Source organism: Pseudorasbora parva, chromosome 2 (assembly GCF_024679245.1).
Source record: "Pseudorasbora parva isolate DD20220531a chromosome 2, ASM2467924v1, whole genome shotgun sequence".
Taxonomy (NCBI): domain Eukaryota; kingdom Metazoa; phylum Chordata; class Actinopteri; order Cypriniformes; family Gobionidae; genus Pseudorasbora; species Pseudorasbora parva.
The window spans coordinates 64,290,981-64,311,049 of record NC_090173.1 but is presented as its reverse complement, the minus strand read 5'-3'; the positions used below and the strand labels follow the sequence as shown (position 1 = coordinate 64,311,049).

Genomic DNA, 20,069 nt, shown 5'->3' with positions numbered 1-20,069 from the left:
CGCGTGGCAGGCGAGAATTCTACCACTGAACCACCAATGCTCGACACGCAGCTCGCCCTCGTTTGGTCGGCACGAGAGACGCGGCGCTTGCACTCATTAGTTTTTAGAAACTCTTTCATTTCACACCAGTGGAAAGGCAACTGGAGCTTCTTTAAGTAAATCAGGTGTCACCCTTTAACTTATGATCACAGTCAGTAATGCTGATCAGCAGAAGCGACATAAGAAGGCTTTACAGAAACAGACTTCTGGAAGTCCCAAACAAACTTTTTGCATTGGCCGGGAATCGAACCCGGGCCTCCCGCGTGGCAGGCGAGAATTCTACCACTGAACCACCAATGCTCGACACGCAGCTCGCCCTCGTTTGGTCGGCACGAGAGACGCGGCGCTTGCACTCATTAGTTTTTAGAAACTCTTTCATTTCACACCAGTGGAAAGGCAACTGGAGCTTCTTTAAGTAAATCAGGTGTCACCCTTTAACTTATGATCACAGTCAGTAATGCTGATCAGCAGAAGCGACATAAGAAGGCTTTACAGAAACAGACTTCTGGAAGTCCCAAACAAACTTTTTGCATTGGCCGGGAATCGAACCCGGGCCGCCCGCGTGGCAGGCGAGAATTCTACCACTGAACCACCAATGCTCGACACGCAGCTCGCCCTCGTTTGGTCGGCACGAGAGACGCGGCGCTTGCACTCATTAGTTTTTAGAAACTCTTTCATTTCACACCAGTGGAAAGGCAACTGGAGCTTCTTTAAGTAAATCAGGTGTCACCCTTTAACTTATGATCACAGTCAGTAATGCTGATCAGCAGAAGCGACATAAGAAGGCTTTACAGAAACAGACTTCTGGAAGTCCCAAACAAACTTTTTGCATTGGCCGGGAATCTAACCCGGGCCTCCCGCGTGGCAGGCGAGAATTCTACCACTGAACCACCAATGCTCGACACGCAGCCTGCCCTCGTGTGGTCGCCACGAGAGACGAGCCGCTCGCACTCATTAGCTCGTTGTGACAGAAGCAAGAGCCAGATCAGGTGCCTGTGAGAGGAGCGCGGTCCGGTTGCCAAACGCACGCATATTAAGTGACGGTCATGCTTCGACAGTTCACTTTTCACACGAATGGATAGGCAGCTGGGGCTTCTTTAAGTAAATCATGTGTCACCCTCAATGCTAAATGTAGAAACACCCTCATTTCTGGCACAACAGATAAAAGCCCTTGCATTGGCCGGGAATCGGACCCGGGTCTCTCGCGTGGGAGGCGAGAATTCTACCACTGAACCACCAATGCTCAGCTGCAAAGCCACCTGTGCTTACAGTGAGCGAGGGCATGCTTCTTGGCTCGTCGAAAGAGACGGCAGATGAGGAACACATATTGATCTTGCATTAAGTCCCCTTTTACGAGTTGCGATCATTTGGTGCTTCACGATGATGGCAGGATATTGCTATTTAACTTATAATCCCAGTCAGTAATGCTGATCAGCAGAAGCGACATAAGAAGGCTTTACAGAAACAGACTTCTGGAAGTCCCAAACAAACTTTTTGCATTGGCCGGGAATAGATCCCGGGCCTCCCGCGTGGCAGGCGAGAATTCTACCACTGAACCACCAATGCTCGACACGCAGCTCGCCCTCGTTTGGTCGGCACGAGAGACGCGGCGCTTGCACTCATTAGTTTTTAGAAACTCTTTCATTTCACACCAGTGGAAAGGCAACTGGAGCTTCTTTAAGTAAATCAGGTGTCACCCTTTAACTTATGATCACAGTCAGTAATGCTGATCAGCAGAAGCGACATAAGAAGGCTTTACAGAAACAGACTTCTGGAAGTCCCAAACAAACTTTTTGCATTGGCCGGGAATCGAACCCGGGCCTCCCTCGTGGCAGGCGAGAATTCTACCACTGAACCACCAATGCTCGACACGCAGCTCGCCCTCGTTTGGTCGGCACGAGAGACGCGGCGCTTGCACTCATTAGTTTTTAGAAACTCTTTCATTTCACACCAGTGGAAAGGCAACTGGAGCTTCTTTAAGTAAATCAGGTGTCACCCTTTAACTTATGATCACAGTCAGTAATGCTGATCAGCAGAAGCGACATAAGAAGGCTTTACAGAAACAGACTTCTGGAAGTCCCAAACAAACTTTTTGCATTGGCCGGGAATCGAACCCGGGCCGCCCGCGTGGCAGGCGAGAATTCTACCACTGAACCACCAATGCTCGACATGCAGCTCGCCCTCGTTTGGTCGGCACGAGAGACGCGGCGCTTGCACTCATTAGTTTTTAGAAACTCTTTCATTTCACACCAGTGGAAAGGCAACTGGAGCTTCTTTAAGTAAATCAGGTGTCACCCTTTAACTTATGATCACAGTCAGTAATGCTGATCAGCAGAAGCGACATAAGAAGGCTTTACAGAAACAGACTTCTGGAAGTCCCAAACAAACTTTTTGCATTGGCCGGGAATCTAACCCGGGCCTCCCGCGTGGCAGGCGAGAATTCTACCACTGAACCACCAATGCTCGACACGCAGCCTGCCCTCGTGTGGTCGCCACGAGAGACGAGCCGCTCGCACTCATTAGCTCGTTGTGACAGAAGCAAGAGCCAGATCAGGTGCCTGTGAGAGGAGCGCGGTCCGGTTGCCAAACGCACGCATATTAAGTGACGGTCATGCTTCGACAGTTCACTTTTCACACGAATGGATAGGCAGCTGGGGCTTCTTTAAGTAAATCATGTGTCACCCTCAATGCTAAATGTAGAAACACCCTCATTTCTGGCACAACAGATAAAAGCCCTTGCATTGGCCGGGAATCGGACCCGGGTCTCTCGCATGGGAGGCGAGAATTCTACCACTGAACCACCAATGCTCAGCTGCAAAGCCACCTGTGCTTACAGTGAGCGAGGGCATGCTTCTTGGCTCGTCGAAAGAGACGGCAGATGAGGAACACATATTGATCTTGCATTAAGTCCCCTTTTACGAGTTGCAATCATTTGGTGCTTCACGATGATGGCAGGATATTGCTATTTAACTTATAATCCCAGTCAGTAATGCTGATCAGCAGAAGCGACATAAGAAGGCTTTACAGAAACAGACTTCTGGAAGTCCCAAACAAACTTTTTGCATTGGCCGGGAATCGAACCCGGGCCTCCCGCGTGGCAGGCGAGAATTCTACCACTGAACCACCAATGCTCGACACGCAGCTCGCCCTCGTTTGGTCGGCACGAGAGACGCGGCGCTTGCACTCATTAGTTTTTAGAAACTCTTTCATTTCACACCAGTGGAAAGGCAACTGGAGCTTCTTTAAGTAAATCAGGTGTCACCCTTTAACTTATGATCACAGTCAGTAATGCTGATCAGCAGAAGCGACATAATAAGGCTTTACAGAAACAGACTTCTGGAAGTCCCAAACAAACTTTTTGCATTGGCCGGGAATCGAACCCGGGCCTCCCGCGTGGCAGGCGAGAATTCTACCACTGAACCACCAATGCTCGACACGCAGCTCGCCCTCGTTTGGTCGGCACGAGAGACGCGGCGCTTGCACTCATTAGTTTTTAGAAACTCTTTCATTTCACACCAGTGGAAAGGCAACTGGAGCTTCTTTAAGTAAATCAGGTGTCACCCTTTAACTTATGATCACAGTCAGTAATGCTGATCAGCAGAAGCGACATAATAAGGCTTTACAGAAACAGACTTCTGGAAGTCCCAAACAAACTTTTTGCATTGGCCGGGAATCGAACCCGGGCCTCCCGCGTGGCAGGCGAGAATTCTACCACTGAACCACCAATGCTCGACACGCAGCTCGCCCTCGTTTGGTCGGCACGAGAGACGCGGCGCTTGCACTCATTAGTTTTTAGAAACTCTTTCATTTCACACCAGTGGAAAGGCAACTGGAGCTTCTTTAAGTAAATCAGGTGTCACCCTTTAACTTATGATCACAGTCAGTAATGCTGATCAGCAGAAGCGACATAAGAAGGCTTTACAGAAACAGACTTCTGGAAGTCCCAAACAAACTTTTTGCATTGGCCGGGAATCTAACCCGGGCCTCCCGCGTGGCAGGCGAGAATTCTACCACTGAACCACCAATGCTCGACACGCAGCCTGCCCTCGTGTGGTCGCCACGAGAGACGAGCCGCTCGCACTCATTAGCTCGTTGTGACAGAAGCAAGAGCCAGATCAGGTGCCTGTGAGAGGAGCGCGGTCCGGTTGCCAAAGGCACGCATATTAAGTGACGGTCATGCTTCGACAGTTCACTTTTCACACGAATGGATAGGCAGCTGGGGCTTCTTTAAGTAAATCATGTGTCACCCTCAATGCTAAATGTAGAAACACCCTCATTTCTGGCACAACAGATAAAAGCCCTTGCATTGGCCGGGAATCGGACCCGGGTCTCTCGCGTGGGAGGCGAGAATTCTACCACTGAACCACCAATGCTCAGCTGCAAAGCCACCTGTGCTTACAGTGAGCGAGGGCATGCTTCTTGGCTCGTCGAAAGAGACGGCAGATGAGGAACACATATTGATCTTGCATTAAGTCCCCTTTTACGAGTTGCGATCATTTGGTGCTTCACGATGATGGCAGGATATTGCTATTTAACTTATAATCCCAGTCAGTAATGCTGATCAGCAGAAGCGACATAAGAAGGCTTTACAGAAACAGACTTCTGGAAGTCCCAAACAAACTTTTTGCATTGGCCGGGAATCGAACCCGGGCCTCCCGCGTGGCAGGCGAGAATTCTACCACTGAACCACCAATGCTCGACACGCAGCTCGCCCTCGTTTGGTCGGCACGAGAGACGCGGCGCTTGCACTCATTAGTTTTTAGAAACTCTTTCATTTCACACCAGTGGAAAGGCAACTGGAGCTTCTTTAAGTAAATCAGGTGTCACCCTTTAACTTATGATCACAGTCAGTAATGCTGATCAGCAGAAGCGACATAAGAAGGCTTTACAGAAACAGACTTCTGGAAGTCCCAAACAAACTTTTTGCATTGGCCGGGAATCGAACCCGGGCCGCCCGCGTGGCAGGCGAGAATTCTACCACTGAACCACCAATGCTCGACACGCAGCTCGCCCTCGTTTGGTCGGCACGAGAGACGCGGCGCTTGCACTCATTAGTTTTTAGAAACTCTTTCATTTCACACCAGTGGAAAGGCAACTGGAGCTTCTTTAAGTAAATCAGGTGTCACCCTTTAACTTATGATCACAGTCAGTAATGCTGATCAGCAGAAGCGACATAAGAAGGCTTTACAGAAACAGACTTCTGGAAGTCCCAAACAAACTTTTTGCATTGGCCGGGAATCTAACCCGGGCCTCCCGCGTGGCAGGCGAGAATTCTACCACTGAACCACCAATGCTCGACACGCAGCCTGCCCTCGTGTGGTCGCCACGAGAGACGAGCCGCTCGCACTCATTAGCTCGTTGTGACAGAAGCAAGAGCCAGATCAGGTGCCTGTGAGAGGAGCGCGGTCCGGTTGCCAAACGCACGCATATTAAGTGACGGTCATGCTTCGACAGTTCACTTTTCACACGAATGGATAGGCAGCTGGGGCTTCTTTAAGTAAATCATGTGTCACCCTCAATGCTAAATGTAGAAACACCCTCATTTCTGGCACAACAGATAAAAGCCCTTGCATTGGCCGGGAATCGGACCCGGGTCTCTCGCATGGGAGGCGAGAATTCTACCACTGAACCACCAATGCTCAGCTGCAAAGCCACCTGTGCTTACAGTGAGCGAGGGCATGCTTCTTGGCTCGTCGAAAGAGACGGCAGATGAGGAACACATATTGATCTTGCATTAAGTCCCCTTTTACGAGTTGCAATCATTTGGTGCTTCACGATGATGGCAGGATATTGCTATTTAACTTATAATCCCAGTCAGTAATGCTGATCAGCAGAAGCGACATAAGAAGGCTTTACAGAAACAGACTTCTGGAAGTCCCAAACAAACTTTTTGCATTGGCCGGGAATCGAACCCGGGCCTCCCGCGTGGCAGGCGAGAATTCTACCACTGAACCACCAATGCTCGACACGCAGCTCGCCCTCGTTTGGTCGGCACGAGAGACGCGGCGCTTGCACTCATTAGTTTTTAGAAACTCTTTCATTTCACACCAGTGGAAAGGCAACTGGAGCTTCTTTAAGTAAATCAGGTGTCACCCTTTAACTTATGATCACAGTCAGTAATGCTGATCAGCAGAAGCGACATAATAAGGCTTTACAGAAACAGACTTCTGGAAGTCCCAAACAAACTTTTTGCATTGGCCGGGAATCGAACCCGGGCCTCCCGCGTGGCAGGCGAGAATTCTACCACTGAACCACCAATGCTCGACACGCAGCTCGCCCTCGTTTGGTCGGCACGAGAGACGCGGCGCTTGCACTCATTAGTTTTTAGAAACTCTTTCATTTCACACCAGTGGAAAGGCAACTGGAGCTTCTTTAAGTAAATCAGGTGTCACCCTTTAACTTATGATCACAGTCAGTAATGCTGATCAGCAGAAGCGACATAATAAGGCTTTACAGAAACAGACTTCTGGAAGTCCCAAACAAACTTTTTGCATTGGCCGGGAATCGAACCCGGGCCTCCCGCGTGGCAGGCGAGAATTCTACCACTGAACCACCAATGCTCGACACGCAGCTCGCCCTCGTTTGGTCGGCACGAGAGACGCGGCGCTTGCACTCATTAGTTTTTAGAAACTCTTTCATTTCACACCAGTGGAAAGGCAACTGGAGCTTCTTTAAGTAAATCAGGTGTCACCCTTTAACTTATGATCACAGTCAGTAATGCTGATCAGCAGAAGCGACATAAGAAGGCTTTACAGAAACAGACTTCTGGAAGTCCCAAACAAACTTTTTGCATTGGCCGGGAATCTAACCCGGGCCTCCCGCGTGGCAGGCGAGAATTCTACCACTGAACCACCAATGCTCGACACGCAGCCTGCCCTCGTGTGGTCGCCACGAGAGACGAGCCGCTCGCACTCATTAGCTCGTTGTGACAGAAGCAAGAGCCAGATCAGGTGCCTGTGAGAGGAGCGCGGTCCGGTTGCCAAAGGCACGCATATTAAGTGACGGTCATGCTTCGACAGTTCACTTTTCACACGAATGGATAGGCAGCTGGGGCTTCTTTAAGTAAATCATGTGTCACCCTCAATGCTAAATGTAGAAACACCCTCATTTCTGGCACAACAGATAAAAGCCCTTGCATTGGCCGGGAATCGGACCCGGGTCTCTCGCGTGGGAGGCGAGAATTCTACCACTGAACCACCAATGCTCAGCTGCAAAGCCACCTGTGCTTACAGTGAGCGAGGGCATGCTTCTTGGCTCGTCGAAAGAGACGGCAGATGAGGAACACATATTGATCTTGCATTAAGTCCCCTTTTACGAGTTGCGATCATTTGGTGCTTCACGATGATGGCAGGATATTGCTATTTAACTTATAATCCCAGTCAGTAATGCTGATCAGCAGAAGCGACATAAGAAGGCTTTACAGAAACAGACTTCTGGAAGTCCCAAACAAACTTTTTGCATTGGCCGGGAATCGAACCCGGGCCTCCCGCGTGGCAGGCGAGAATTCTACCACTGAACCACCAATGCTCGACACGCAGCTCGCCCTCGTTTGGTCGGCACGAGAGACGCGGCGCTTGCACTCATTAGTTTTTAGAAACTCTTTCATTTCACACCAGTGGAAAGGCAACTGGAGCTTCTTTAAGTAAATCAGGTGTCACCCTTTAACTTATGATCACAGTCAGTAATGCTGATCAGCAGAAGCGACATAAGAAGGCTTTACAGAAACAGACTTCTGGAAGTCCCAAACAAACTTTTTGCATTGGCCGGGAATCGAACCCGGGCCTCCCGCGTGGCAGGCGAGAATTCTACCACTGAACCACCAATGCTCGACACGCAGCTCGCCCTCGTTTGGTCGGCACGAGAGACGCGGCGCTTGCACTCATTAGTTTTTAGAAACTCTTTCATTTCACACCAGTGGAAAGGCAACTGGAGCTTCTTTAAGTAAATCAGGTGTCACCCTTTAACTTATGATCACAGTCAGTAATGCTGATCAGCAGAAGCGACATAAGAAGGCTTTACAGAAACAGACTTCTGGAAGTCCCAAACAAAATTTTTGCATTGGCCGGGAATCGAACCCGGGCCTCCCGCGTGGCAGGCGAGAATTCTACCACTGAACCACCAATGCTCGACACGCGGCTCGCCCTCGTTTGGTCGGCACGAGAGACGCGGCGCTTGCACTCATTAGTTTTTAGAAACTCTTTCATTTCACACCAGTGGAAAGGCAACTGGAGCTTCTTTAAGTAAATCAGGTGTCACCCTTTAACTTATGATCACAGTCAGTAATGCTGATCAGCAGAAGCGACATAAGAAGGCTTTACAGAAACAGACTTCTGGAAGTCCCAAACAAACTTTTTGCATTGGCCGGGAATCGAACCCGGGCCTCCCGCGTGGCAGGCGAGAATTCTACCACTGAACCACCAATGCTCGACACGCAGCTCGCCCTCGTTTGGTCGGCACGAGAGACGCGGCGCTTGCACTCATTAGTTTTTAGAAACTCTTTCATTTCACACCAGTGGAAAGGCAACTGGAGCTTCTTTAAGTAAATCAGGTGTCACCCTTTAACTTATGATCACAGTCAGTAATGCTGATCAGCAGAAGCGACATAAGAAGGCTTTACAGAAACAGACTTCTGGAAGTCCCAAACAAACTTTTTGCATTGGCCGGGAATCTAACCCGGGCCTCCCGCGTGGCAGGCGAGAATTCTACCACTGAACCACCAATGCTCGACACGCAGCCTGCCCTCGTGTGGTCGCCACGAGAGACGAGCCGCTCGCACTCATTAGCTCGTTGTGACAGAAGCAAGAGCCAGATCAGGTGCCTGTGAGAGGAGCGCGGTCCGGTTGCCAAAGGCACGCATATTAAGTGACGGTCATGCTTCGACAGTTCACTTTTCACACGAATGGATAGGCAGCTGGGGCTTCTTTAAGTAAATCATGTGTCACCCTCAATGCTAAATGTAGAAACACCCTCATTTCTGGCACAACAGATAAAAGCCCTTGCATTGGCCGGGAATCGGACCCGGGTCTCTCGTGTGGGAGGCGAGAATTCTACCACTGAACCACCAATGCTCAGCTGCAAAGCCACCTGTGCTTACAGTGAGCGAGGGCATGCTTCTTGGCTCGTCGAAAGAGACGGCAGATGAGGAACACATATTGATCTTGCATTAAGTCCCCTTTTACGAGTTGCGATCATTTGGTGCTTCACGATGATGGCAGGATATTGCTATTTAACTTATAATCCCAGTCAGTAATGCTGATCAGCAGAAGCGACATAAGAAGGCTTTACAGAAACAGACTTCTGGAAGTCCCAAACAAACTTTTTGCATTGGCCGGGAATCGAACCCGGGCCTCCCGCGTGGCAGGCGAGAATTCTACCACTGAACCACCAATGCTCGACACGCAGCTCGCCCTCGTTTGGTCGGCACGAGAGACGCGGCGCTTGCACTCATTAGTTTTTAGAAACTCTTTCATTTCACACCAGTGGAAAGGCAACTGGAGCTTCTTTAAGTAAATCAGGTGTCACCCTTTAACTTATGATCACAGTCAGTAATGCTGATCAGCAGAAGCGACATAAGAAGGCTTTACAGAAACAGACTTCTGGAAGTCCCAAACAAACTTTTTGCATTGGCCGGGAATCGAACCCGGGCCGCCCGCGTGGCAGGCGAGAATTCTACCACTGAACCACCAATGCTCGACACGCAGCTCGCCCTCGTTTGGTCGGCACGAGAGACGCGGCGCTTGCACTCATTAGTTTTTAGAAACTCTTTCATTTCACACCAGTGGAAAGGCAACTGGAGCTTCTTTAAGTAAATCAGGTGTCACCCTTTAACTTATGATCACAGTCAGTAATGCTGATCAGCAGAAGCGACATAAGAAGGCTTTACAGAAACAGACTTCTGGAAGTCCCAAACAAACTTTTTGCATTGGCCGGGAATCTAACCCGGGCCTCCCGCGTGGCAGGCGAGAATTCTACCACTGAACCACCAATGCTCGACACGCAGCCTGCCCTCGTGTGGTCGCCACGAGAGACGAGCCGCTCGCACTCATTAGCTCGTTGTGACAGAAGCAAGAGCCAGATCAGGTGCCTGTGAGAGGAGCGCGGTCCGGTTGCCAAACGCACGCATATTAAGTGACGGTCATGCTTCGACAGTTCACTTTTCACACGAATGGATAGGCAGCTGGGGCTTCTTTAAGTAAATCATGTGTCACCCTCAATGCTAAATGTAGAAACACCCTCATTTCTGGCACAACAGATAAAAGCCCTTGCATTGGCCGGGAATCGGACCCGGGTCTCTCGCATGGGAGGCGAGAATTCTACCACTGAACCACCAATGCTCAGCTGCAAAGCCACCTGTGCTTACAGTGAGCGAGGGCATGCTTCTTGGCTCGTCGAAAGAGACGGCAGATGAGGAACACATATTGATCTTGCATTAAGTCCCCTTTTACGAGTTGCAATCATTTGGTGCTTCACGATGATGGCAGGATATTGCTATTTAACTTATAATCCCAGTCAGTAATGCTGATCAGCAGAAGCGACATAAGAAGGCTTTACAGAAACAGACTTCTGGAAGTCCCAAACAAACTTTTTGCATTGGCCGGGAATCGAACCCGGGCCTCCCGCGTGGCAGGCGAGAATTCTACCACTGAACCACCAATGCTCGACACGCAGCTCGCCCTCGTTTGGTCGGCACGAGAGACGCGGCGCTTGCACTCATTAGTTTTTAGAAACTCTTTCATTTCACACCAGTGGAAAGGCAACTGGAGCTTCTTTAAGTAAATCAGGTGTCACCCTTTAACTTATGATCACAGTCAGTAATGCTGATCAGCAGAAGCGACATAATAAGGCTTTACAGAAACAGACTTCTGGAAGTCCCAAACAAACTTTTTGCATTGGCCGGGAATCGAACCCGGGCCTCCCGCGTGGCAGGCGAGAATTCTACCACTGAACCACCAATGCTCGACACGCAGCTCGCCCTCGTTTGGTCGGCACGAGAGACGCGGCGCTTGCACTCATTAGTTTTTAGAAACTCTTTCATTTCACACCAGTGGAAAGGCAACTGGAGCTTCTTTAAGTAAATCAGGTGTCACCCTTTAACTTATGATCACAGTCAGTAATGCTGATCAGCAGAAGCGACATAATAAGGCTTTACAGAAACAGACTTCTGGAAGTCCCAAACAAACTTTTTGCATTGGCCGGGAATCGAACCCGGGCCTCCCGCGTGGCAGGCGAGAATTCTACCACTGAACCACCAATGCTCGACACGCAGCTCGCCCTCGTTTGGTCGGCACGAGAGACGCGGCGCTTGCACTCATTAGTTTTTAGAAACTCTTTCATTTCACACCAGTGGAAAGGCAACTGGAGCTTCTTTAAGTAAATCAGGTGTCACCCTTTAACTTATGATCACAGTCAGTAATGCTGATCAGCAGAAGCGACATAAGAAGGCTTTACAGAAACAGACTTCTGGAAGTCCCAAACAAACTTTTTGCATTGGCCGGGAATCTAACCCGGGCCTCCCGCGTGGCAGGCGAGAATTCTACCACTGAACCACCAATGCTCGACACGCAGCCTGCCCTCGTGTGGTCGCCACGAGAGACGAGCCGCTCGCACTCATTAGCTCGTTGTGACAGAAGCAAGAGCCAGATCAGGTGCCTGTGAGAGGAGCGCGGTCCGGTTGCCAAACGCACGCATATTAAGTGACGGTCATGCTTCGACAGTTCACTTTTCACACGAATGGATAGGCAGCTGGGGCTTCTTTAAGTAAATCATGTGTCACCCTCAATGCTAAATGTAGAAACACCCTCATTTCTGGCACAACAGATAAAAGCCCTTGCATTGGCCGGGAATCGGACCCGGGTCTCTCGCGTGGGAGGCGAGAATTCTACCACTGAACCACCAATGCTCAGCTGCAAAGCCACCTGTGCTTACAGTGAGCGAGGGCATGCTTCTTGGCTCGTCGAAAGAGACGGCAGATGAGGAACACATATTGATCTTGCATTAAGTCCCCTTTTACGAGTTGCGATCATTTGGTGCTTCACGATGATGGCAGGATATTGCTATTTAACTTATAATCCCAGTCAGTAATGCTGATCAGCAGAAGCGACATAAGAAGGCTTTACAGAAACAGACTTCTGGAAGTCCCAAACAAACTTTTTGCATTGGCCGGGAATCGAACCCGGGCCTCCCGCGTGGCAGGCGAGAATTCTACCACTGAACCACCAATGCTCGACACGCAGCTCGCCCTCGTTTGGTCGGCACGAGAGACGCGGCGCTTGCACTCATTAGTTTTTAGAAACTCTTTCATTTCACACCAGTGGAAAGGCAACTGGAGCTTCTTTAAGTAAATCAGGTGTCACCCTTTAACTTATGATCACAGTCAGTAATGCTGATCAGCAGAAGCGACATAAGAAGGCTTTACAGAAACAGACTTCTGGAAGTCCCAAACAAACTTTTTGCATTGGCCGGGAATCGAACCCGGGCCTCCCGCGTGGCAGGCGAGAATTCTACCACTGAACCACCAATGCTCGACACGCAGCTCGCCCTCGTTTGGTCGGCACGAGAGACGCGGCGCTTGCACTCATTAGTTTTTAGAAACTCTTTCATTTCACACCAGTGGAAAGGCAACTGGAGCTTCTTTAAGTAAATCAGGTGTCACCCTTTAACTTATGATCACAGTCAGTAATGCTGATCAGCAGAAGCGACATAAGAAGGCTTTACAGAAACAGACTTCTGGAAGTCCCAAACAAAATTTTTGCATTGGCCGGGAATCGAACCCGGGCCTCCCGCGTGGCAGGCGAGAATTCTACCACTGAACCACCAATGCTCGACACGCGGCTCGCCCTCGTTTGGTCGGCACGAGAGACGCGGCGCTTGCACTCATTAGTTTTTAGAAACTCTTTCATTTCACACCAGTGGAAAGGCAACTGGAGCTTCTTTAAGTAAATCAGGTGTCACCCTTTAACTTATGATCACAGTCAGTAATGCTGATCAGCAGAAGCGACATAAGAAGGCTTTACAGAAACAGACTTCTGGAAGTCCCAAACAAACTTTTTGCATTGGCCGGGAATCGAACCCGGGCCTCCCGCGTGGCAGGCGAGAATTCTACCACTGAACCACCAATGCTCGACACGCAGCTCGCCCTCGTTTGGTCGGCACGAGAGACGCGGCGCTTGCACTCATTAGTTTTTAGAAACTCTTTCATTTCACACCAGTGGAAAGGCAACTGGAGCTTCTTTAAGTAAATCAGGTGTCACCCTTTAACTTATGATCACAGTCAGTAATGCTGATCAGCAGAAGCGACATAAGAAGGCTTTACAGAAACAGACTTCTGGAAGTCCCAAACAAACTTTTTGCATTGGCCGGGAATCTAACCCGGGCCTCCCGCGTGGCAGGCGAGAATTCTACCACTGAACCACCAATGCTCGACACGCAGCCTGCCCTCGTGTGGTCGCCACGAGAGACGAGCCGCTCGCACTCATTAGCTCGTTGTGACAGAAGCAAGAGCCAGATCAGGTGCCTGTGAGAGGAGCGCGGTCCGGTTGCCAAACGCACGCATATTAAGTGACGGTCATGCTTCGACAGTTCACTTTTCACACGAATGGATAGGCAGCTGGGGCTTCTTTAAGTAAATCATGTGTCACCCTCAATGCTAAATGTAGAAACACCCTCATTTCTGGCACAACAGATAAAAGCCCTTGCATTGGCCGGGAATCGGACCCGGGTCTCTCGCGTGGGAGGCGAGAATTCTACCACTGAACCACCAATGCTCGACACGCAGCTCGCCCTCGTTTGGTCGGCACGAGAGACGCGGCGCTTGCACTCATTAGTTTTTAGAAACTCTTTCATTTCACACCAGTGGAAAGGCAACTGGAGCTTCTTTAAGTAAATCAGGTGTCACCCTTTAACTTATGATCACAGTCAGTAATGCTGATCAGCAGAAGCGACATAAGAAGGCTTTACAGAAACAGACTTCTGGAAGTCCCAAACAAACTTTTTGCATTGGCCGGGAATCGAACCCGGGCCTCCCGCGTGGCAGGCGAGAATTCTACCACTGAACCACCAATGCTCGACACGCAGCTCGCCCTCGTTTGGTCGGCACGAGAGACGCGGCGCTTGCACTCATTAGTTTTTAGAAACTCTTTCATTTCACACCAGTGGAAAGGCAACTGGAGCTTCTTTAAGTAAATCAGGTGTCACCCTTTAACTTATGATCACAGTCAGTAATGCTGATCAGCAGAAGCGACATAAGAAGGCTTTACAGAAACAGACTTCTGGAAGTCCCAAACAAACTTTTTGCATTGGCCGGGAATCGAACCCGGGCCTCCCGCGTGGCAGGCGAGAATTCTACCACTGAACCACCAATGCTCGACACGCAGCTCGCCCTCGTTTGGTCGGCACGAGAGACGCGGCGCTTGCACTCATTAGTTTTTAGAAACTCTTTCATTTCACACCAGTGGAAAGGCAACTGGAGCTTCTTTAAGTAAATCAGGTGTCACCCTTTAACTTATGATCACAGTCAGTAATGCTGATCAGCAGAAGCGACATAAGAAGGCTTTACAGAAACAGACTTCTGGAAGTCCCAAACAAACTTTTTGCATTGGCCGGGAATCGAACCCGGGCCTCCCGCGTGGCAGGCGAGAATTCTACCACTGAACCACCAATGCTCGACACGCAGCTCGCCCTCGTTTGGTCGGCACGAGAGACGCGGCGCTTGCACTCATTAGTTTTTAGAAACTCTTTCATTTCACACCAGTGGAAAGGCAACTGGAGCTTCTTTAAGTAAATCAGGTGTCACCCTTTAACTTATGATCACAGTCAGTAATGCTGATCAGCAGAAGCGACATAAGAAGGCTTTACAGAAACAGACTTCTGGAAGTCCCAAACAAACTTTTTGCATTGGCCGGGAATCGAACCCGGGCCTCCCGCGTGGCAGGCGAGAATTCTACCACTGAACCACCGATGCTCGACACGCAGCTCGCCCTCGTTTGGTCGGCACGAGAGACGCGGCGCTTGCACTCATTAGTTTTTAGAAACTCTTTCATTTCACACCAGTGGAAAGGCAACTGGAGCTTCTTTAAGTAAATCAGGTGTCACCCTTTAACTTATGATCACAGTCAGTAATGCTGATCAGCAGAAGCGACATAAGAAGGCTTTACAGAAACAGACTTCTGGAAGTCCCAAACAAACTTTTTGCATTGGCCGGGAATCGAACCCGGGCCTCCCGCGTGGCAGGCGAGAATTCTACCACTGAACCACCGATGCTCGACACGCAGCTCGCCCTCGTTTGGACGGCACGAGAGACGCGGCGCTTGCACTCATTAGTTTTTAGAAACTCTTTCATTTCACACCAGTGGAAAGGCAACTGGAGCTTCTTTAAGTAAATCAGGTGTCACCCTTTAACTTATGATCACAGTCAGTAATGCTGATCAGCAGAAGCGACATAAGAAGGCTTTACAGAAACAGACTTCTGGAAGTCCCAAACAAACTTTTTGCATTGGCCGGGAATCGAACCCGGGCCTCCCGCGTGGCAGGCGAGAATTCTACCACTGAACCACCAATGCTCGACACGCAGCTCGCCCTCGTTTGGTCGGCACGAGAGACGCGGCGCTTGCACTCATTAGTTTTTAGAAACTCTTTCATTTTACACCAGTGGAAAGGCAACTGGAGCTTCTTTAAGTAAATCAGGTGTCACCCTTTAACTTATGATCACAGTCAGTAATGCTGATCAGCAGAAGCGACATAAGAAGGCTTTACAGAAACAGACTTCTGGAAGTCCCAAACAAACTTTTTGCATTGGCCGGGAATCGAACCCGGGCCTCCCGCGTGGCAGGCGAGAATTCTACCACTGAACCACCAATGCTCGACACGCAGCTCGCCCTCGTTTGGTCGGCACGAGAGACGCGGCGCTTGCACTCATTAGTTTTTAGAAACTCTTTCATTTCACACCAGTGGAAAGGCAACTGGAGCTTCTTTAAGTAAATCAGGTGTCACCCTTTAACTTATGATCACAGTCAGTAATGCTGATCAGCAGAAGCGACATAAGAAGGCTTTACAGAAACAGACTTCTGGAAGTCCCAAACAAACTTTTTGCATTGGCCGGGAATCGAACCCGGGCCTCCCGCGTGGCAGGCGAGAATTCTACCACTGAACCACCAATGCTCGACACGCAGCTCGCCCTCGTTTGGTCGGCACGAGAGACGCGGCGCTTGCACTCATTAGTTTTTAGAAACTCTTTCATTTCACACCAGTGGAAAGGCAACTGGAGCTTCTTTAAGTAAATCAGGTGTCACTCTTTAACTTATGATCACAGTCAGTAATGCTGATCAGCAGAAGCGACATAAGAAGGCTTTACAGAAACAGACTTCTGGAAGTCCCAAACAAACTTTTTGCATTGGCCGGGAATCGAACCCGGGCCTCCCGCGTGGCAGGCGAGAATTCTACCACTGAACCACCAATGCTCGACACGCAGCTCGCCCTCGTTTGGTCGGCACGAGAGACGCGGCGCTTGCACTCATTAGTTTTTAGAAACTCTTTCATTTCACACCAGTGGAAAGGCAACTGGAGCTTCTTTAAGTAAATCAGGTGTCACCCTTTAACTTATGATCACAGTCAGTAATGCTGATCAGCAGAAGCGACATAAGAAGGCTTTACAGAAACAGACTTCTGGAAGTCCCAAACAAACTTTTTGCATTGGCCGGGAATCTAACCCGGGCCTCCCGCGTGGCAGGCGAGAATTCTACCACTGAACCACCAATGCTCGACACGCAGCCTGCCCTCGTGTGGTCGCCACGAGAGACGAGCCGCTCGCACTCATTAGCTCGTTGTGACAGAAGCAAGAGCCAGATCAGGTGCCTGTGAGAGGAGCGCGGTCCGGTTGCCAAACGCACGCATATTAAGTGACGGTCATGCTTCGACAGTTCACTTTTCACACGAATGGATAGGCAGCTGGGGCTTCTTTAAGTAAATCATGTGTCACCCTCAATGCTAAATGTAGAAACACCCTCATTTCTGGCACAACAGATAAAAGCCCTTGCATTGGCCGGGAATCGGACCCGGGTCTCTCGCGTGGGAGGCGAGAATTCTACCACTGAACCACCAATGCTCAGCTGCAAAGCCACCTGTGCTTACAGTGAGCGAGGGCATGCTTCTTGGCTCGTCGAAAGAGACGGCAGATGAGGAACACATATTGATCTTGCATTAAGTCCCCTTTTACGAGTTGCGATCATTTGGTGCTTCACGATGATGGCAGGATATTGCTATTTAACTTATAATCCCAGTCAGTAATGCTGATCAGCAGAAGCGACATAAGAAGGCTTTACAGAAACAGACTTCTGGAAGTCCCAAACAAACTTTTTGCATTGGCCGGGAATCGAACCCGGGCCTCCCGCGTGGCAGGCGAGAATTCTACCACTGAACCACCAATGCTCGACACGCAGCTCGCCCTCGTTTGGTCGGCACGAGAGACGCGGCGCTTGCACTCATTAGTTTTTAGAAACTCTTTCATTTCACACCAGTGGAAAGGCAACTGGAGCTTCTTTAAGTAAATCAGGTGTCACCCTTTAACTTATGATCACAGTCAGTAATGCTGATCAGCAGAAGCGACATAAGAAGGCTTTACAGAAACAGACTTCTGGAAGTCCCAAACAAACTTTTTGCATTGGCCGGGAATCGAACCCGGGCCTCCCGCGTGGCAGGCGAGAATTCTACCACTGAACCACCAATGCTCGACACGCAGCTCGCCCTCGTTTGGTCGGCACGAGAGACGCGGCGCTTGCACTCATTAGTTTTTAGAAACTCTTTCATTTCACACCAGTGGAAAGGCAACTGGAGCTTCTTTAAGTAAATCAGGTGTCACCCTTTAACTTATGATCACAGTCAGTAATGCTGATCAGCAGAAGCGACATAAGAAGGCTTTACAGAAACAGACTTCTGGAAGTCCCAAACAAACTTTTTGCATTGGCCGGGAATCTAACCCGGGCCTCCCGCGTGGCAGGCGAGAATTCTACCACTGAACCACCAATGCTCGACACGCAGCCTGCCCTCGTGTGGTCGCCACGAGAGACGAGCCGCTCGCACTCATTAGCTCGTTGTGACAGAAGCAAGAGCCAGATCAGGTGCCTGTGAGAGGAGCGCGGTCCGGTTGCCAAACGCACGCATATTAAGTGACGGTCATGCTTCGACAGTTCACTTTTCACACGAATGGATAGGCAGCTGGGGCTTCTTTAAGTAAATCATGTGTCACCCTCAATGCTAAATGTAGAAACACCCTCATTTCTGGCACAACAGATAAAAGCCCTTGCATTGGCCGGGAATCGGACCCGGGTCTCTCGCGTGGGAGGCGAGAATTCTACCACTGAACCACCAATGCTCAGCTGCAAAGCCACCTGTGCTTACAGTGAGCGAGGGCATGCTTCTTGGCTCGTCGAAAGAGACGGCAGATGAGGAACACATATTGATCTTGCATTAAGTCCCCTTTTACGAGTTGCGATCATTTGGTGCTTCACGATGATGGCAGGATATTGCTATTTAACTTATAATCCCAGTCAGTAATGCTGATCAGCAGAAGCGACATAAGAAGGCTTTACAGAAACAGACTTCTGGAAGTCCCAAACAAACTTTTTGCATTGGCCGGGAATCGAACCCGGGCCTCCCGCGTGGCAGGCGAGAATTCTACCACTGAACCACCAATGCTCGACACGCAGCTCGCCCTCGTTTGGTCGGCACGAGAGACGCGGCGCTTGCACTCATTAGTTTTTAGAAACTCTTTCATTTCACACCAGTGGAAAGGCAACTGGAGCTTCTTTAAGTAAATCAGGTGTCACCCTTTAACTTATGATCACAGTCAGTAATGCTGATCAGCAGAAGCGACATAATAAGGCTTTACAGAAACAGACTTCTGGAAGTCCCAAACAAACTTTTTGCATTGGCCGGGAATCGAACCCGGGCCTCCCGCGTGGCAGGCGAGAATTCTACCACTGAACCACCAATGCTCGACACGCAGCTCGCCCTCGTTTGGTCGGCACGAGAGACGCGGCGCTTGCACTCATTAGTTTTTAGAAACTCTTTCATTTCACACCAGTGGAAAGGCAACTGGAGCTTCTTTAAGTAAATCAGGTGTCACCCTTTAACTTATGATCACAGTCAGTAATGCTGATCAGCAGAAGCGACATAAGAAGGCTTTACAGAAACAGACTTCTGGAAGTCCCAAACAAACTTTTTGCATTGGCCGGGAATCGAACCCGGGCCTCCCGCGTGGCAGGCGAGAATTCTACCACTGAACCACCAATGCTCGACACGCAGCTCGCCCTCGTTTGGTCGGCACGAGAGACGCGGCGCTTGCACTCATTAGTTTTTAGAAACTCTTTCATTTCGCACAAGTGGAAAGGCAACTGGAGCTTCTTTAAGTAAATCAGGTGTCACCCTTTAACTTATGATCACAGTCAGTAATGCTGATCAGCAGAAGCGACATAAGAAGGCTTTACAGAAACAGACTTCTGGAAGTCCCAAACAAACTTTTTGCATTGGCCGGGAATCGAACCCGGGCCTCCCGCGTGGCAGGCGAGAATTCTACCACTGAACCACCAATGCTCGACACGCAGCTCGCCCTCGTTTGGTCGGCACGAGAGACGCGGCGCTTGCACTCATTAGTTTTTAGAAACTCTTTCATTTCACACCAGTGGAAAGGCAACTGGAGCTTCTTTAAGTAAATCAGGTGTCACCCTTTAACTTATGATCACAGTCAGTAATGCTGATCAGCAGAAGCGACATAAGAAGGCTTTACAGAAACAGACTTCTGGAAGTCCCAAACAAACTTTTTGCATTGGCCGGGAATCGAACCCGGGCCTCCCGCGTGGCAGGCGAGAATTCTACCACTGAACCACCAATGCTCGACACGCAGCTCGCCCTCGTTTGGTCGGCACGAGAGACGCGGCGCTTGCACTCATTAGTTTTTAGAAACTCTTTCATTTCACACCAGTGGAAAGGCAACTGGAGCTTCTTTAAGTAAATCAGGTGTCACCCTTTAACTTATGATC

The 20,069-nt window shown here is 49.8% G+C and overlaps 45 non-coding genes across 45 annotated transcripts; all 45 read right to left on the bottom strand.

Moving 5' to 3' along the window:
* Positions 1-268: 268 nt before the first annotated feature.
* On the bottom strand, positions 269-339 carry trnag-gcc (transfer RNA glycine (anticodon GCC)). The gene has a single exon. It is a non-coding gene; the product is annotated as a tRNA-Gly (tRNA).
* Positions 340-1,211: 872 nt separating this feature from the next.
* trnag-ccc (transfer RNA glycine (anticodon CCC)) lies at positions 1,212-1,282 on the bottom strand. Its single transcript has one exon. It is a non-coding gene; the product is annotated as a tRNA-Gly (tRNA).
* Positions 1,283-2,776: 1,494 nt separating this feature from the next.
* On the bottom strand, positions 2,777-2,847 carry trnag-ccc (transfer RNA glycine (anticodon CCC)). The gene has a single exon. It is a non-coding gene; the product is annotated as a tRNA-Gly (tRNA).
* Positions 2,848-3,099: 252 nt separating this feature from the next.
* trnag-gcc (transfer RNA glycine (anticodon GCC)) lies at positions 3,100-3,170 on the bottom strand. Its single transcript has one exon. It is a non-coding gene; the product is annotated as a tRNA-Gly (tRNA).
* A 228-nt stretch (positions 3,171-3,398) lies between these two features.
* Positions 3,399-3,469, bottom strand: trnag-gcc (transfer RNA glycine (anticodon GCC)). Its single transcript has one exon. It is a non-coding gene; the product is annotated as a tRNA-Gly (tRNA).
* A 228-nt stretch (positions 3,470-3,697) lies between these two features.
* Positions 3,698-3,768, bottom strand: trnag-gcc (transfer RNA glycine (anticodon GCC)). Its single transcript has one exon. It is a non-coding gene; the product is annotated as a tRNA-Gly (tRNA).
* Positions 3,769-4,341: 573 nt separating this feature from the next.
* On the bottom strand, positions 4,342-4,412 carry trnag-ccc (transfer RNA glycine (anticodon CCC)). The gene has a single exon. It is a non-coding gene; the product is annotated as a tRNA-Gly (tRNA).
* A 252-nt stretch (positions 4,413-4,664) lies between these two features.
* trnag-gcc (transfer RNA glycine (anticodon GCC)) lies at positions 4,665-4,735 on the bottom strand. Its single transcript has one exon. It is a non-coding gene; the product is annotated as a tRNA-Gly (tRNA).
* An 872-nt stretch (positions 4,736-5,607) lies between these two features.
* Positions 5,608-5,678, bottom strand: trnag-ccc (transfer RNA glycine (anticodon CCC)). Its single transcript has one exon. It is a non-coding gene; the product is annotated as a tRNA-Gly (tRNA).
* Positions 5,679-5,930: 252 nt separating this feature from the next.
* Positions 5,931-6,001, bottom strand: trnag-gcc (transfer RNA glycine (anticodon GCC)). The gene has a single exon. It is a non-coding gene; the product is annotated as a tRNA-Gly (tRNA).
* A 228-nt stretch (positions 6,002-6,229) lies between these two features.
* trnag-gcc (transfer RNA glycine (anticodon GCC)) lies at positions 6,230-6,300 on the bottom strand. The gene has a single exon. It is a non-coding gene; the product is annotated as a tRNA-Gly (tRNA).
* Positions 6,301-6,528: 228 nt separating this feature from the next.
* trnag-gcc (transfer RNA glycine (anticodon GCC)) lies at positions 6,529-6,599 on the bottom strand. Its single transcript has one exon. It is a non-coding gene; the product is annotated as a tRNA-Gly (tRNA).
* Positions 6,600-7,172: 573 nt separating this feature from the next.
* trnag-ccc (transfer RNA glycine (anticodon CCC)) lies at positions 7,173-7,243 on the bottom strand. The gene has a single exon. It is a non-coding gene; the product is annotated as a tRNA-Gly (tRNA).
* A 252-nt stretch (positions 7,244-7,495) lies between these two features.
* trnag-gcc (transfer RNA glycine (anticodon GCC)) lies at positions 7,496-7,566 on the bottom strand. Its single transcript has one exon. It is a non-coding gene; the product is annotated as a tRNA-Gly (tRNA).
* Positions 7,567-7,794: 228 nt separating this feature from the next.
* On the bottom strand, positions 7,795-7,865 carry trnag-gcc (transfer RNA glycine (anticodon GCC)). The gene has a single exon. It is a non-coding gene; the product is annotated as a tRNA-Gly (tRNA).
* A 228-nt stretch (positions 7,866-8,093) lies between these two features.
* On the bottom strand, positions 8,094-8,164 carry trnag-gcc (transfer RNA glycine (anticodon GCC)). The gene has a single exon. It is a non-coding gene; the product is annotated as a tRNA-Gly (tRNA).
* A 228-nt stretch (positions 8,165-8,392) lies between these two features.
* trnag-gcc (transfer RNA glycine (anticodon GCC)) lies at positions 8,393-8,463 on the bottom strand. The gene has a single exon. It is a non-coding gene; the product is annotated as a tRNA-Gly (tRNA).
* A 573-nt stretch (positions 8,464-9,036) lies between these two features.
* trnag-ccc (transfer RNA glycine (anticodon CCC)) lies at positions 9,037-9,107 on the bottom strand. Its single transcript has one exon. It is a non-coding gene; the product is annotated as a tRNA-Gly (tRNA).
* A 252-nt stretch (positions 9,108-9,359) lies between these two features.
* trnag-gcc (transfer RNA glycine (anticodon GCC)) lies at positions 9,360-9,430 on the bottom strand. The gene has a single exon. It is a non-coding gene; the product is annotated as a tRNA-Gly (tRNA).
* Positions 9,431-10,302: 872 nt separating this feature from the next.
* trnag-ccc (transfer RNA glycine (anticodon CCC)) lies at positions 10,303-10,373 on the bottom strand. The gene has a single exon. It is a non-coding gene; the product is annotated as a tRNA-Gly (tRNA).
* Positions 10,374-10,625: 252 nt separating this feature from the next.
* Positions 10,626-10,696, bottom strand: trnag-gcc (transfer RNA glycine (anticodon GCC)). The gene has a single exon. It is a non-coding gene; the product is annotated as a tRNA-Gly (tRNA).
* A 228-nt stretch (positions 10,697-10,924) lies between these two features.
* On the bottom strand, positions 10,925-10,995 carry trnag-gcc (transfer RNA glycine (anticodon GCC)). The gene has a single exon. It is a non-coding gene; the product is annotated as a tRNA-Gly (tRNA).
* A 228-nt stretch (positions 10,996-11,223) lies between these two features.
* On the bottom strand, positions 11,224-11,294 carry trnag-gcc (transfer RNA glycine (anticodon GCC)). The gene has a single exon. It is a non-coding gene; the product is annotated as a tRNA-Gly (tRNA).
* Positions 11,295-11,867: 573 nt separating this feature from the next.
* Positions 11,868-11,938, bottom strand: trnag-ccc (transfer RNA glycine (anticodon CCC)). Its single transcript has one exon. It is a non-coding gene; the product is annotated as a tRNA-Gly (tRNA).
* A 252-nt stretch (positions 11,939-12,190) lies between these two features.
* trnag-gcc (transfer RNA glycine (anticodon GCC)) lies at positions 12,191-12,261 on the bottom strand. The gene has a single exon. It is a non-coding gene; the product is annotated as a tRNA-Gly (tRNA).
* A 228-nt stretch (positions 12,262-12,489) lies between these two features.
* On the bottom strand, positions 12,490-12,560 carry trnag-gcc (transfer RNA glycine (anticodon GCC)). The gene has a single exon. It is a non-coding gene; the product is annotated as a tRNA-Gly (tRNA).
* Positions 12,561-12,788: 228 nt separating this feature from the next.
* On the bottom strand, positions 12,789-12,859 carry trnag-gcc (transfer RNA glycine (anticodon GCC)). Its single transcript has one exon. It is a non-coding gene; the product is annotated as a tRNA-Gly (tRNA).
* A 228-nt stretch (positions 12,860-13,087) lies between these two features.
* On the bottom strand, positions 13,088-13,158 carry trnag-gcc (transfer RNA glycine (anticodon GCC)). The gene has a single exon. It is a non-coding gene; the product is annotated as a tRNA-Gly (tRNA).
* Positions 13,159-13,731: 573 nt separating this feature from the next.
* Positions 13,732-13,802, bottom strand: trnag-ccc (transfer RNA glycine (anticodon CCC)). The gene has a single exon. It is a non-coding gene; the product is annotated as a tRNA-Gly (tRNA).
* Positions 13,803-14,030: 228 nt separating this feature from the next.
* On the bottom strand, positions 14,031-14,101 carry trnag-gcc (transfer RNA glycine (anticodon GCC)). The gene has a single exon. It is a non-coding gene; the product is annotated as a tRNA-Gly (tRNA).
* Positions 14,102-14,329: 228 nt separating this feature from the next.
* trnag-gcc (transfer RNA glycine (anticodon GCC)) lies at positions 14,330-14,400 on the bottom strand. Its single transcript has one exon. It is a non-coding gene; the product is annotated as a tRNA-Gly (tRNA).
* Positions 14,401-14,628: 228 nt separating this feature from the next.
* On the bottom strand, positions 14,629-14,699 carry trnag-gcc (transfer RNA glycine (anticodon GCC)). Its single transcript has one exon. It is a non-coding gene; the product is annotated as a tRNA-Gly (tRNA).
* Positions 14,700-15,525: 826 nt separating this feature from the next.
* Positions 15,526-15,596, bottom strand: trnag-gcc (transfer RNA glycine (anticodon GCC)). Its single transcript has one exon. It is a non-coding gene; the product is annotated as a tRNA-Gly (tRNA).
* A 228-nt stretch (positions 15,597-15,824) lies between these two features.
* trnag-gcc (transfer RNA glycine (anticodon GCC)) lies at positions 15,825-15,895 on the bottom strand. The gene has a single exon. It is a non-coding gene; the product is annotated as a tRNA-Gly (tRNA).
* Positions 15,896-16,123: 228 nt separating this feature from the next.
* On the bottom strand, positions 16,124-16,194 carry trnag-gcc (transfer RNA glycine (anticodon GCC)). Its single transcript has one exon. It is a non-coding gene; the product is annotated as a tRNA-Gly (tRNA).
* A 228-nt stretch (positions 16,195-16,422) lies between these two features.
* On the bottom strand, positions 16,423-16,493 carry trnag-gcc (transfer RNA glycine (anticodon GCC)). The gene has a single exon. It is a non-coding gene; the product is annotated as a tRNA-Gly (tRNA).
* Positions 16,494-17,066: 573 nt separating this feature from the next.
* On the bottom strand, positions 17,067-17,137 carry trnag-ccc (transfer RNA glycine (anticodon CCC)). The gene has a single exon. It is a non-coding gene; the product is annotated as a tRNA-Gly (tRNA).
* Positions 17,138-17,389: 252 nt separating this feature from the next.
* Positions 17,390-17,460, bottom strand: trnag-gcc (transfer RNA glycine (anticodon GCC)). Its single transcript has one exon. It is a non-coding gene; the product is annotated as a tRNA-Gly (tRNA).
* A 228-nt stretch (positions 17,461-17,688) lies between these two features.
* Positions 17,689-17,759, bottom strand: trnag-gcc (transfer RNA glycine (anticodon GCC)). The gene has a single exon. It is a non-coding gene; the product is annotated as a tRNA-Gly (tRNA).
* A 573-nt stretch (positions 17,760-18,332) lies between these two features.
* trnag-ccc (transfer RNA glycine (anticodon CCC)) lies at positions 18,333-18,403 on the bottom strand. Its single transcript has one exon. It is a non-coding gene; the product is annotated as a tRNA-Gly (tRNA).
* A 252-nt stretch (positions 18,404-18,655) lies between these two features.
* trnag-gcc (transfer RNA glycine (anticodon GCC)) lies at positions 18,656-18,726 on the bottom strand. Its single transcript has one exon. It is a non-coding gene; the product is annotated as a tRNA-Gly (tRNA).
* A 228-nt stretch (positions 18,727-18,954) lies between these two features.
* On the bottom strand, positions 18,955-19,025 carry trnag-gcc (transfer RNA glycine (anticodon GCC)). Its single transcript has one exon. It is a non-coding gene; the product is annotated as a tRNA-Gly (tRNA).
* Positions 19,026-19,253: 228 nt separating this feature from the next.
* trnag-gcc (transfer RNA glycine (anticodon GCC)) lies at positions 19,254-19,324 on the bottom strand. The gene has a single exon. It is a non-coding gene; the product is annotated as a tRNA-Gly (tRNA).
* Positions 19,325-19,552: 228 nt separating this feature from the next.
* Positions 19,553-19,623, bottom strand: trnag-gcc (transfer RNA glycine (anticodon GCC)). Its single transcript has one exon. It is a non-coding gene; the product is annotated as a tRNA-Gly (tRNA).
* A 228-nt stretch (positions 19,624-19,851) lies between these two features.
* Positions 19,852-19,922, bottom strand: trnag-gcc (transfer RNA glycine (anticodon GCC)). Its single transcript has one exon. It is a non-coding gene; the product is annotated as a tRNA-Gly (tRNA).
* Between the last annotated feature and the right edge of the window lie 147 nt (positions 19,923-20,069).